The sequence below is a fragment of the Bos javanicus genome, chromosome X, assembly GCF_032452875.1.
Source record: "Bos javanicus breed banteng chromosome X, ARS-OSU_banteng_1.0, whole genome shotgun sequence".
Taxonomy (NCBI): Eukaryota; Metazoa; Chordata; class Mammalia; order Artiodactyla; family Bovidae; genus Bos; species Bos javanicus.
The window spans coordinates 84608665-84622671 of record NC_083897.1 but is presented as its reverse complement, the minus strand read 5'-3'; positions in this window follow the sequence as shown (position 1 = coordinate 84622671).

Sequence of the window (14007 nt, the reverse complement as noted above, 5' to 3'; positions counted from 1 at the left end):
ATACGATCCAGCAATCCCACTGCTGGGCATACACACCGAGGAAACCAGAATTGAAAGAGACACATGTACCCCAATGTTCATTGCAGCACTGTTTACGATAGCTAGGTCATGGAAGCCACCTAGATGTTCATCGGCAGACAAATGGGTAATTAATTGTGGTACATATACACAATGGAATATTGCTCAGCTATAAAAAAGAATACATTTCAGTCAGTTCTAATGAGGTGGATGAGACTGGAGTCTATTTTACATAGTGAAGTGAGTCAGAAAGGAAACACCAATACAGTATATTAACACATATATTTGGAATTTAGAAAGACAGTAACGATGATCCTATATGTAAGACAGAAAAAGAGATAAAGATGTAAACAATAGAGTTTTGGACTATGTGGGAGAAGATGAGGGTGGGACAATTTGAGAGAATATCATTGAGACATGTATATTAATATATGTAATATATATGACCAGTGCAAGTTTGATGGATGAATCAGGGCACTCAAAGCTGGTGCTCTTGGACAACCCAGAGGGATGAGGTGTGGAGGGAGGTGGGAGGGGTGTTCAAGATGGGGGGGACACATGTGCACCCATGGTTGATTAATGTCAACATATGGCAAATGCTACCACAATATTGTAAAGTAATTAGCCTCCAATTAAAAAAAATAAAATAAATCAATTAATTAAAAAAAAAAAAAAGATTGCCAGGAGAAGTATCAATAACCTCAGATTTGCAGATGACACCACCCTTATGGCAGAAAGTGAAGAGGAACTAAAAAGCCTCTTGATGAAATTGAAAGAGGAGAGTTAAAAACATGGCTTAAAACTCAACATTCAAAAAGTGAAGATCATGGCATCAGGTCCCATCATTTCATGGCAAATCAATGGAGAAACAATAGAAACAGTAAGACTTTATTTTCCTGGGCTCCAAAATCACTGCAAATGGTGAGTGCAACCATGAAATTAAAAGACACTTGTTCCTTAGAAGAAAAGCTATGACCAACATAGACAGCATATTAAAAAGCAGAGACATTACTTTGCTAACAAAAGTTCCATCTAGTCAAAGCTATGGTTTTTCCAGTAGGCATGTATGGATGTGAGTGTTGGACCATAAAGAAGGCTGAGCACCGAAGAATTGATGCTTTTGAACTGTGGTGTTGGGGAAGACACTGGATAGTCCCTTGGACTGTAAGGAGTTCAGACCAGTAATTCTAAAGAAAATCAGTCCTGAATATTCTTCGGAAGGACTGATGCTGAAACTGAAGCTCCAATACTTTGGCCACTTGATGCAAAGTACTGACCCATTGGAACAGACCCCGAGGCTTGGACAAATTGAAGGCAGGAGAAGAAAGGGTTGACAGAGAATGACATTGTTGGATGGCATCACCAACTTGATGTACATGAGTCTGAGCAAGCTCAAGGTGTTGGTGATGGACAGGGATGCCTGGCATGCTGCAGTCCATGCAGTTGCAAAGAGTCAGATATGACTGAGTGACTGAAATGAACTGATCTGAACTGAAGTTCATAAATAAATAGTCTCTGAGTGTTTGAACAATTTCTAAAAAGAAAATAATTACAAAATACTGGTTGCTGCTGCTGCTGCTGCTAAGTCGCTTCAGTCGTGTCCGACTCTGTATGACCCCATAGAGGGCAGCCCACCAGACTCCCCCATCCCTGGGATTCTCCAGGCAAGCACACTGGAGTGCGTTGCCATTTCCTTCTCCAATGCATGAAAGTGAAAAGTGAAAGTGAAGTCACTCATTTGTGTCCTACTCTTTGCGATCCCATAGACTGCAGCCTACGAGGCTCCTCCCTCCATGGGATTTTCCAGGCAAGAGTACTGGAGTGGGGTGCCATTGCCTTCTCTGAAAATACTGGTTACTAAGCTTAAATTTTATTTTTTCTCATTTTTTATTATGTCAGGAGATTAACAAAATATGCAAATAGTTTTGATTAATGTGTCTATGTCTGTTTTTGACCTTCAAATTGTTTAAATAATATAAATGAAGCTGAAAAAAAATAACTGAATGGCTATTAACTTTCTCTCCTTAGGAAGTTTTGTGTCTTGGGAAAAAAAGAGCAAATTGTTTACCTTAATTAAAGATATTAATGAATGTAGACAATTCTACTAGGTACAGTAATTGCAAAGTCAGACGTATGTGAACAGAACAATAAATTTGATTTTATGTTTGTTTATTTTAAAAGTTACTAAAGTTCATGCCAATATGGCAAACCCTATGGGGAGGGAGGAGGGAGGAGGGTTCAGGATGGGGAACACATGTATACCTGTGGTGGATTCATTTTGATATTTGGCAAAACTAATACAATCATGTAAAGTTTAAAAATAAAATAAAATTAAAAAAAATAATAAAATGTTTTTTAAAATAAAATAAATAAATAAATAAAAGTTACTAAATTTCATTGAGGAGCAACCAAGATAGTGTAGGAGTATGTGGACATGGAGTACATCTCTGTCCATGGATGCATAAATAGTTCATCTACAGATGCTTCAGCTCTTACAGAACACAACACACATAACTAGGTAAAGCAAAAGAAAGAGGGGGAAAGTGGGGAAGAAAACTAACAGAACTGGACCTGCCCCTAGATGGTGGGGAGAGCCAAAAAAGATGAGAGATCCCACAACTAGGGAAATCGGTTGGGACAAGGGGGGAGAATTTGAGTCTGTCAGATGGTATGACAATCTGAAAAGAGTGAGAACCACACTGACAATCAATGCCACGGCCCTACATACCTCAGACAGGGACCCATCTCCACTGGTGTGGATGGAGCTAGGAGCTAGAATATGGAGATTAGAGAGCAAACCCTGGGTGATGACTATTGTTGACTGTCAGGAGATGGCCTGAGGGAATGGGAGGGAGAAAATGTGCAGCAGGGAATGTTTTTGAAGGAAAACTGGACTGGCAATGAAGCAGGACACTACTGATGATTCATACACAGTGGGTACCACTTTAGCTTCTCTCTTCCTATACACCTGCTGCTGACAGCTAAACAGTAGTAAGGACCTCAGCAAGGATGTCCCTTTGACTGCTTGGTGTGCCTAGCAATAGAGAAGCACCACGCAGGGCGGCCCTTTGACTGCCAGCTGCCAGAGGCTAGAAAAGGCTCCTAATAGAGCCATATCTCCTGCATCCAAGGCCACTGGCTTCCTTGAATATCTGGTATTGCCAGGGTCCCTGAAATCCAAGTAGCCACGCCACCTCCATGCCCTTTCCTCACTGGAACAGACCCAAGTCCTAAAGGGCAGCCTTGAGGTCAGGCTCCTGTGGATGGTCCATATGCAGAGGTGGGGATAAAATCACAATTGAGCTCCAGGGGCAGAGCAAGTAAGGAAGAGGAATAAAAACCTTTCCATTAGCTGCAAATGTTGCAGATTAAATCTACAAAATCAAATAGGTAGAATCTGTATCTATGGAATGGGCTTCCCCAGTGGCTTAGTGGTGAAGTATCCACCTGCAATGCTGGAAATGCAGTAGACTCAGTTTCGATCCCTGGGTCGGGAAGATCCCTTGAAGAAGGGAATGGTAACCCACTCCAGTGGAGAATCCCATAGACAGAGGAGCCTGGTTGGCTACAGTCCATGGGGTCAAAAAGAGTCAGACATGAATGAAGTGACTTAGCACACAAGCATGTATCTATGGAATATATTAAAGGACAATGAGTGTTCCCACAAAAGAAAATGCTCTACCTCTGACAGCTGTGGACATTGGAAGCAAGCACACACAAGAATATGATCAAACTAGAGTCTGAGCTCTCTCCTGACAACAGGTTCAGAGACAAGCTCTCCCCTACATTGGAAAGCCTACTTGGGAGGCAGAGGTTGTGCTGTGTGGCTCAGCAGGGGCAAAGATGTTGACAGCTGAGATCCTTAAAAAAAAAACGTATTATGATTTTATATTTTGATTGGTTTTGTTGTTGGTTCCGTTTTTGTTTGTTTGTTTGCTTGTTTTGATTTTGTTTTTCTCTACTGTTGTGATTGCTGTTATTATTATTATTATTATTACTTCTATTTAAACTTTTGGGATTTTTAAAAATGGTGCATTTTAATTCTTTTAAATATTTATAATTCTACTTTGGCTTTCTGTTGTTGTATTTTTGTTTTTTATAAATCTCCTTAGTTTTTGGTTGTTTTACTTTGTTTTTTTTAATACATAGATAACTTTTATATACTTCTATTTATACTTGATATTCTATTTTTCTACCATTTTGTTTCTTTTGTTTTTCTGTGCTTTATTTCTCAGTTGGGACTCTGCTTTGGTTTTGTTTTCTGTTTTAGTTGATTTTGTTTTTAATTAGTTGATTTCATTTTTGGTTTCTTTTGTGCACCAGGTCACTCTGTTGTACTTTGCTTTCTTTACTCTGTTTTGGTTTCTCGTGTGTGTGCATGTGTGTGTATTTGTGTGTTACTTTGTTTTTGTTTCTGTTTGGCTGATTTTGCTTTATCATTTGTCTGTTTTTCATTTTTTTGCTTTTTAGTGGTTTTGTTTTGTTTTGTTTTTTTTAAATCCATTTTATTGCCATGATACATGGCTTGTGAAGTCTTGGTTCCCTGAAGAGGAGATGGATCTGAGCCTCTGGGGTGGGAGCATAGAGTCCAGGGCACTAGTCTGTGACAGAACCCCTGACCCAAGGGGGTATTAATCAGTAAATACACCCATGAAGGCCTCGACCTGAACCCAAGACCTGGCACCACCTAACAACATAAAGGACCACAGCACTGGACACTTCAACCAAACAACAAACAAGACAGGAACACAAGCACAGCCATCAGCAGACAGACAGCCCACAGATACCCCAAAATACATTACCTCGCACAGCTCTGTCCATCAGAAGGAAAAAAAAACTCACCTTCTCCCACCAGAACACAGGCAAAAGTCCCTTCCACCATGAAGCCTACACAAGCCATTGAACCAACCTCACTCACTGAGGACAGAGACCAGACTAGGGTCAAGTAGAACTGTGATGCTATAGGCTGGGAAAAGGAGAACTCAAACACAATTAGTTATATAAAATGAAAAGACAGAGAAACATCATGCAGATAAATGAATAATATTAAAACCCATAAGATCAAATAAACAAAGAGGAAATAGGAAATTACCTGAAAAAGAACTTGGAGTAATGATAGTAAAGATCATCCAAAATCTCAAAAATAGAATGGAGATAATGCAACAATCATTTAATACATTTAGCTAGGACCTAGAATAAATGAATAAACAGTGACAAACTATACAATTACTGAAATTAAAAATGCTCTAGAATTTGGGAGAATGGCATTGAAACTTGTATATTATCATATGTGAAATGAATCGCCAGTCCAGGTTTGATGCATGATACAGGATGTTCGGGACTGGTGCAACAGGGATGACCCAGAGGGGTGGTATGGGGAAGGAAGTGGGAGGGGGGTTCAGCATAAGGAACACATGTATACACATGGTGGATTCATGTCAATGTATGGCAAAACCAATACAATATTGTAAATTAATTAGCCTCCAGTTAAAATAAATAAATTTATATTTAAAAAATCTTTAAACTATGGTTTACAACTTTCTCTGCTCTTTTATTTTTTAATTTATCTTCTAATTGGCAGAAAATTGCTTTACAATGTTGTGTTGGTTTCTACCGTGCAACAATGCAAGTTAACCATAATTATACACATATCACCTCCCTCTCCTCCCCCTGTCTCACTCCTCTAGGTCATCACAGAGCATCATTGCAAAAACCAAACTGGTAATCATTGGAATATACTGAAAAGATGTTGAGAAACCAAATAAAACCATTTCTAACAGAAAAAAAAAGACATTTTATATGGAATAAAATTATTCCAACAAATGAATAAGTGAACATCAGTATGGTGATGGCAGCAATGTTTCATTAAGAAGGGGAGATATACTGCAGAAAACTTGAGAGAGCTCTGGTATTCATTCTTTTTATTCAACATAACAATTTAGCATCAACCATGGGGCAATAGTGTATATAATGGTGAGAAATAGAAACCCACTCATACTTTCCTAGAGCTTACAATCTAGTTAAAGAAACAGTGTAAATGATTAAGATGGTCATGAAAGGTCACTTTGGTAGTAACTAGAAATTATTCTGCTCCATTTCTTATAAGAAACAACTCTTAAACTACAAATAAAGCATGCACACAGACAAAAAATAATAATCAGTTAGTATACATCCAAAAATTCTCCACATTTTTGCTGCCAATGGAATAAAAATATTACTGCCTCCAATCCCACTTTTATATGTCCTTTAATACCTTAGTTTCTGGATGGCAAAACAGTTAGCTAAATGCATTCTGGTCCAGGTGTTCAAGATATTGGTTAAAAATATCACAAATCTACAGTCCATGCATAAAGTCCTTAACTACTCAATCCCTAGATATTTGTACTATTGAACTGAATATTTTTAAAAATATGAATGTATACCTGTGGTGGATTCATTTTGATATTTGGCAAAACTAATACAATTATGTAAAGTTTAAAAATAAAATAAAATTTAAAAAAAATAAAAATATGAAATATATCCCAAGGGGATATTGCAAAATGCTCAAGACACAGATGTTGCTATAGAAATTAAGCTAATCCCTATTGGAGAAAAAAGAGTTGAAGCTTCCATTCTTACAGACTATAAGACAACTCATGGACAGTAAGTTTATCTACATGAATCTAATCTGTGTGCTTTAATGTAAGTAATATATATGGGGGAGTGAGAATTAACACAATTTTAATAAGTATTAGACATTTTAATGCTAAAAAAAGAGTTAAGAGAATTTAGCACCACCAAAGTGGCTTTACAACAAATGCTACAAGGACTGCTCTAGGTGGAAAATACATGAGAATAAAAAGAACCACAAAAATAAACCCAAAACTATTGAGGGAATGCCAGCAGGAACACACACAAATACACACATGCACGCACATGTGCGTGTGCACACACATACACACACATATATATAATTACTTTAAGCATAAATGGATTAAATACTCCAAACTAAAAGACATAGACTGGCTGAATGGATACAAAAATAAGACTCCTATATATGCTATCTACAAGAGACCCACTGCAGACCTAGGGACATATACAGACTGAAACAATGAGAATGGAAATCCAAAGAAAGCCAGAGTAGCAATTCTCATGTCAGACAAAACAGACTTTCAAATAAAGAATATTACAAGACACAAGGAAGGACAACACACAATACATAATGATCAAGGAGAGATATGACAAATAAATATATATGCACCCAACATAGGAACACCTCAATATGTAAGGCAAATATTAACAACCATAAAGGGAGAAATCAACAGTAATACAATAACAGTGGAGGAATTTAATACTCCACTTTCATCAATGGACAGATCATCTGGACAGAAAATTAATAAGGAAACACAGGCCTTAAATGACATTTTAAACCTGTTGGACTTAATTGATACTTATAGAACATTCCACCCCAAAGCAGCAGATTACACATTCTTTTCAAGTGCACACAGAACCTTGTCCAGGATTGACCACATGCTGGTCCACAAGGCGAGCCTTGGTAAATTATATCAAACATGTTTTCTGATCACAACGCTATGCAATTAGAAATAAACTAGAAGGAAAAAAACCTTTAAAAACCACAAATACATGGCAGTAAAACAAAATGCTACTCAACAACCACTGAATCACTGAAGAAATCAGAGGGGAAATTAAAAAATATCTAGAGACAAATGAAAGTGAAAGCACAATGGTCCAGAACATATGGGATGCAACAAAAGCATTTCTAAGAGAGAATACAATCACACTTCAAGAAACATGAAAAATGGCTTCCCTGGTGGCTCAGTCAGTAAAGAATCTGCCTGCAATAAAGGGAACCACCTTCAATGCAGGAGACACAGGTTTGATCCCTGGATTGGGAAGATCCACTGGGGAAAAAAAACAACCTAACCTTGCACCTAAAGCAACTAGAGAAAGAAAAACAAACAAAACCTAAAGTTAGTAGAAAGAAGGAAATCATAAAATAAAGACAAAGAAGACAATTGCAAAGATCAAGGAAACTAAAAGCTAATTCTTTAAAAGATTAAAAAATGATAAACCTTTAGCCAGACTCATCAAGAAAGAAAACTCAAATCAAGAAAATTAAAAATAAAAAAGAAGCCACAACTGACTCCACAGAAATACCAAGGATCATAAGAAACTACTATGAACAACTGTATGCCAATAAAATGAACAACCTGGAAGATATGGACAAATTCTTAAAAAGGTAGTCTCCCTAGACAGAACCAAGAAGAAATAGAGTATTGAAATTGAATCTGTGATTAAAACCTCCAACAAACAAAAGTCCAGGACCTGACAGCTTCAAAGGTGAATTTTAGCAAACATTTAGAGAATAGTTAACACCTATCCTTCTGAAACTGTTCCAAAAAATTGGAGAGGAAGGCAATCTTCCAAACTTGTTTTATAAGGTCACCATCACTCTGATAACAAAAAGATACCACACAAAAAAAGAAAATTACTGGCTAATATCACTGATGAACATAGATGCAAAAATTCTCAACAAAATGCTAGTAATCTCTATCAAACAGCACATTAAAAAGATCACATACCATGATCAAGTGGGATTCATCCCAGGGATGCAAGTATTTTCAACATCCACAAATCAATTAATGCTATAAACCACATCAACAAATTGAAGAATAAAAACCATATGATCTCAATAGATGCAGAAAAAGCTTTTGACAAAATTCAGTACCCATTTATGATTAAAAACCCTCTATAAAGTGGGAATAAAGGGTACATACCTCAACATAACAAGGGCCATATATAACAAACCTATAGCTAGCATCATACTCAATGGTGAAAAGCTGAAAGCATTCCCTCTATGAGCAGGAACAACACAAGTATGTCCACTCTCACCACTTTTACTCAACATAGTTTTAGAAGTCCTAAATACAGCAATCAGAGAAGAAAAAGAAGTAAAGAGAATACAAATTGGAAAAAAAAAAAACTAAACTGTCACTGTTTGCCGATGACATGATACTATACATAGAGAATCCTAAAGATGCCACAAGAAAACTACTAGAGTGAATCAATGAATTTGGTAAAGTTGAACATTACAAAATTAATATACAGAAACCTGTTTCATTTCTATACAATAATAACAAAAGATCAGAAAAATAAATTCAAGAAATTCACTATGGAGAACAGTATGAAGGTGCCTTTAAAAATTAAAAATAGAGTTACTATAAAAGTGAAAGCGGCTCAGTCATGTCTGACTATTTGCAACCCCATGGACCTATACAGTCCATGGAATTCTCCAGGCCAGAATACTAAAGTGCGTAGCTGTTCCCTTCTCCAGGGGATCTGCCTGATCTAGGAATTGAACTGGGTCTCCTGCATTGCAGGCAGATTCTTTACCAACTGAGTTATCAGGGAAGCCCAGATCTACCATATGGCCCTGCAATCCCACACCTGGGCATATATCCAGAGAAAAACATGATCCAAAAGTATTACATGCACCCCAATATTCATTTCAGCACTGTTCACAATAGGCAATACATGGAAGAAACCTAAATGTCCATCAACAGAGGAATGGATAAAGAAGATGTGTTACACATATACAATGGAATATTACTCAACCATTAAAAAGAATGAAATAATGCCAATCTGCAGCAACATGCATGTGTCCAACCCTTGTGATGCCATGGACTGTAGCCCTCCAGGCTCCTCTGTCCATGGGATTTTCCAGGCAATAATACTGGAGTGGATTGCAGTTTCCTTCTCCAGGGGATCTTCCCAACCCAGGAATTGAACCTGGATCTCCTGCATTGCAGGCAGATTCTTTACTGACTGAGTTATGAGGGAAAACCAAAAGGGTGTTATGCCTCCCCGTTGGGGAATCAAACCCTGGTTTACCATGTGACAGGCGGGGATACTCACCACTATACTAACAAGGACAGCATACTCTGAGAAAAGCACAATTCAAAAAGATACATGTACCCCAGTGTTTAATGCAGCAGTATTTACAATAGCCCAGACATGAAAGCAACCTAGATGTCCATCAACAGATGAATAGATAAAGAAACTATGGTACATATATACAGGGGCATATCACTCAGCCATACAAAAGAATAAATGTGAGTCAGTTGAACTGATGTGGATGAACCTGGAGCTTGTTTTACAGGATGAAGTATATCAGAATGAGAAAAACAAATACCGTGGGTAAACACATATATATGTTATCTAGTAAAATGGTACTGATTAACTATTTACAGGGCAGAAATAGAGACACAGAATGATCTCTGTTCGTTTCCAAGGCAAACCTTTCAATACCACAGTAATACAAGTCTACTAATGCTGAAGAATCCAAAGTTGAACAATTCTATGAAGACCTACAAGACTGTCTAAAGCTACAACCAAAAGAAAGAGTCCTTTTCATGATAGGGGACTGGAATGCAAAAGTAGGAAGTCAAGAGATACCTGGAGTACTAGACACGTGGGACCTTGGAGTACAAAATGAAGCAGGGCAAAGGCTAACAGAGTCTTGCCAAGAGAATACATTGGCCATAGCAAACACCCTCTTTCAACAACACAAGAGATGACTCTACACATGGACCTCACCAGATGGTCAACACCAAAATCAGATTGATTATATTATTTGCATTCGAAGATAGTGAAGCTCTATATAGTCAGCCAAAAAAAAAAAAAAAAAAAGACTGGGAGCAGACTGTGGCTCAGATCACGAACTCCTTATTGCAAAATTCAGACTTAAATTGAAGAACGTAGAGAAAACCACTAGACAATTCAGGTATGACCTAGATCAAATCCCTTATGATTATACAATGGAAGTGACAACTAGATTCAAGGGATTAGATCTGATTGATAGAGTGCCTGAAGAACTACGGACAGAGGTTCGTGACATTGTTCAGGAGGCACTGATCAAAACCATCCCCAAGAAAAAGAAATGCAAAAAGGCAAAATGGTTGTCTGAGAAGGCCTTACAAATAGCTGAGAAAAGAAGAGAAGAAAAAAAACAAGGGGGAAAAGGAAAGATATATCCATCTGAATGCAGAGCTCAAAAGGATAGCAAGGAGACAAAGAGAAACAAGCCTTCCTAAGTGATCAATGCAAAGAAATAGAGGAAAACAATAGAATGCAAAAGACTAGAGATCTCTTCAAGAAAATTAGAGATACCAAGGGAACATTTCATGCAGAGATGGGCACAATAAAGGATAGAAATTATATGGACCTAACAGAAGCAGAAGATTTTAAGAAGAGGTATCAAGAATACACAGAGTACATCATATGAAATGCTGGGCTGGATGAAGAACAAGCTGGAATCAAGATTTCAGGGAGAAATATAAATAACCTCAGATATGCAGATGACACCACCTTTAAGGCAGAATGCTAAGAGGAACTAAAGGGTCTCTTGATGAAAGTGAAAGAGGAAAGTGAAAAAACTGGCTGAAAACTCAACATTCAAAAAATGAAGATCATGGCATCTGGTCCCATCAGTTCATTGCAAATAGATGGGGAAACAATGGAAAGAGTGACAGACTTTATTTTGGGGGCTTCAAAATCACTGCAGAGGGTGACTGCAGCCATGCAATTAAAAGATGATTTACTCCTTGGAAGAAAATCTAAGACAAATCTAGACAGCATATTGAAAAGGAGGGACATTACTTTACCGACAAAGGTCTGTATAGTCAAAGCTATGATTTTTCGAGTAGTCATGTATGGATGTCAAAATTGGACCATAAAGAAAGCTGAGTGCTGAGGAATTGATGCTTTTGAACTGTGGTTTTGCAGAAGACACTGAACTCCAAGGAGATCAAACCAGTCAATCCTAAGGAAAATCAGTCCTGATTATCCATTGGAAGGATGGATGCTGAAGCTGAAGCTCCAAAACTTTGGCCATCTGATGCTAAAAACTGAGTCTTTGGAAAAGACCCTGATGCTTGGAAAGATTGAAGACAGGAGGAGAATGGGATGACAGAGGATGAGATATTTGGATGGCATCACCAACTCGATGGACCTGAGTTTGAGCAAGCTCCAGGAGTTGATGATGGACAGGGATACCTGGCTTGCTGCAGTCCATGGAGTCACAAAGAGTTGGATGCGGCTGATCAACTGAACTGAACTGAACTGAATAATTGTCACTCTCAGGATTGCCAACTGATAGCATCAAACAATTTAAAATGGAATTTAGTAAAAATGTTTCATGTCATTATTAACAATTGCAGACATAAACTGGCAACAATATTAAACCATCATTGGTGGGGTAATTTTAGAGGTATTGCCAAGGATGACCCAAAACATGTCCTACTTGCCAACAAATCAATCCTGGAAAAACTGGGAAGATAGGATGTGGGCAGAAACCAAAGCCTTAAAAGCCCTTTAAGCACCTCCAAATGGATGTCATACAAATGCTTTATGCTACAGGCTATGATATTTTCCAGTTGTTTTTTGTTTATTCTTAGAATGGGTTAAAGGTTTCCTTACTGGAGAGCTACGACACTGTAAACAGCCCCCCAACCCCAATGATTCCTTTATCCAACCCAGGGAATTCCTACTTATCTATCAACATAGATTCTCATTTTACCAGTATATTATCAGGGAAATATGTAAAATTTTAACTTTTACCCAAAATAGTCAAGGGCATTTTTTTCCATAGTCATTAGGGAGAAAATAAAACTAACAGAATTCTAAAACTAAAATTAAAGACATTCTCAGAAATTCTTGAACTTTCATATCCTAAAGTATTGCTATTACCTTTAATGTATAGAAGATCAACTCTCTCTAGGATCTGAAGGTTATCTCCTTATAAAATAGCAATAAGCCACCCCAAGAATTTTATATTGCAAGCAAATATGATTAATTGCCTCAAGAGACTCATGTGACTCATGTGACACTCAAGACAATCCATTTCTAAAACATGCACAAACATAAATCTTTATGTGATCTTCAAACCTGAGATTTAATCTTTTGGAAAAAACACTGCCCTTTAGGTTTAATGAAAAGGACCTTATCAGATACTGCTAACTGACACAGAAATAAAACTTGAAGTTATAGACCCTTACATGCATATTTCCCAGCTCAAAATAGCTACATTCCTCCTTCCTGACTACTGAATATCTATTCTAACTAAAATCTAAACAGGATTCTTACAAATCCCCTGGAACCTATCAAATCCAATAGGGACAGCTTCCCTCTGTTCCCTGGTTCAAGACAGTGGAACAGTTTAGTTTTCTGGTTCTTCAACACTGTTTCCTGTCCCTTTACTGTCCCTTTACTCTACTACTAATCTGCCTATTAATCCACTTTGAGGGATTGATTAACTAAACCCTAACTAAACCTTAGATCATTAACTAAGATGATCTCCTGATCTCGCTTATCATTATCCTATTATTTCTGATCCTTATGGTCTCCTATCATTGAAGAGGACTCAAAATTCTCTTATATATTTTCCCGAGATGATAGCTACTAAACACCTCTCACCTGAATTCTATAACAAACATTTAATAGCTGTTCCTTTAAATCTTTCAAAAGACAGCTTCCTTCTAAAAGTCCCTTTAGTACTTAACTTTCTCTAACAACACTAGTACAAACCTTCAGTCTTATAAAAATTAAACTTTGACTTCATGTCAGCAAAATGTGGAGGTCATTATAATCCTATTAGCAAGGCCTAGTCAATCAGAAATAGGCTTATATATTAGAGCAGTATCTTGGTTATGATAGTCATTTTGTTCTCTTCAGAGGCACTTCAGTTTGCTTTAAATAAATGATTTGATTCCACTCAAAGTATCTGTGCATTTTAAGGAACAAAAATTCATCACACTTATGATAATAAATTATATTTATGCTCTCAATATGAACTGTGCTCTACTAGGATACTATTTCTTATATGGATAGCAGGCTCATACCTGTCCACAGCACTCTAACATAACTCTTGTTAGAGATTTCCAGATATTTCAGAATGCCAGCCCTCCTATTCATACTGTTCCTACTGGGGTT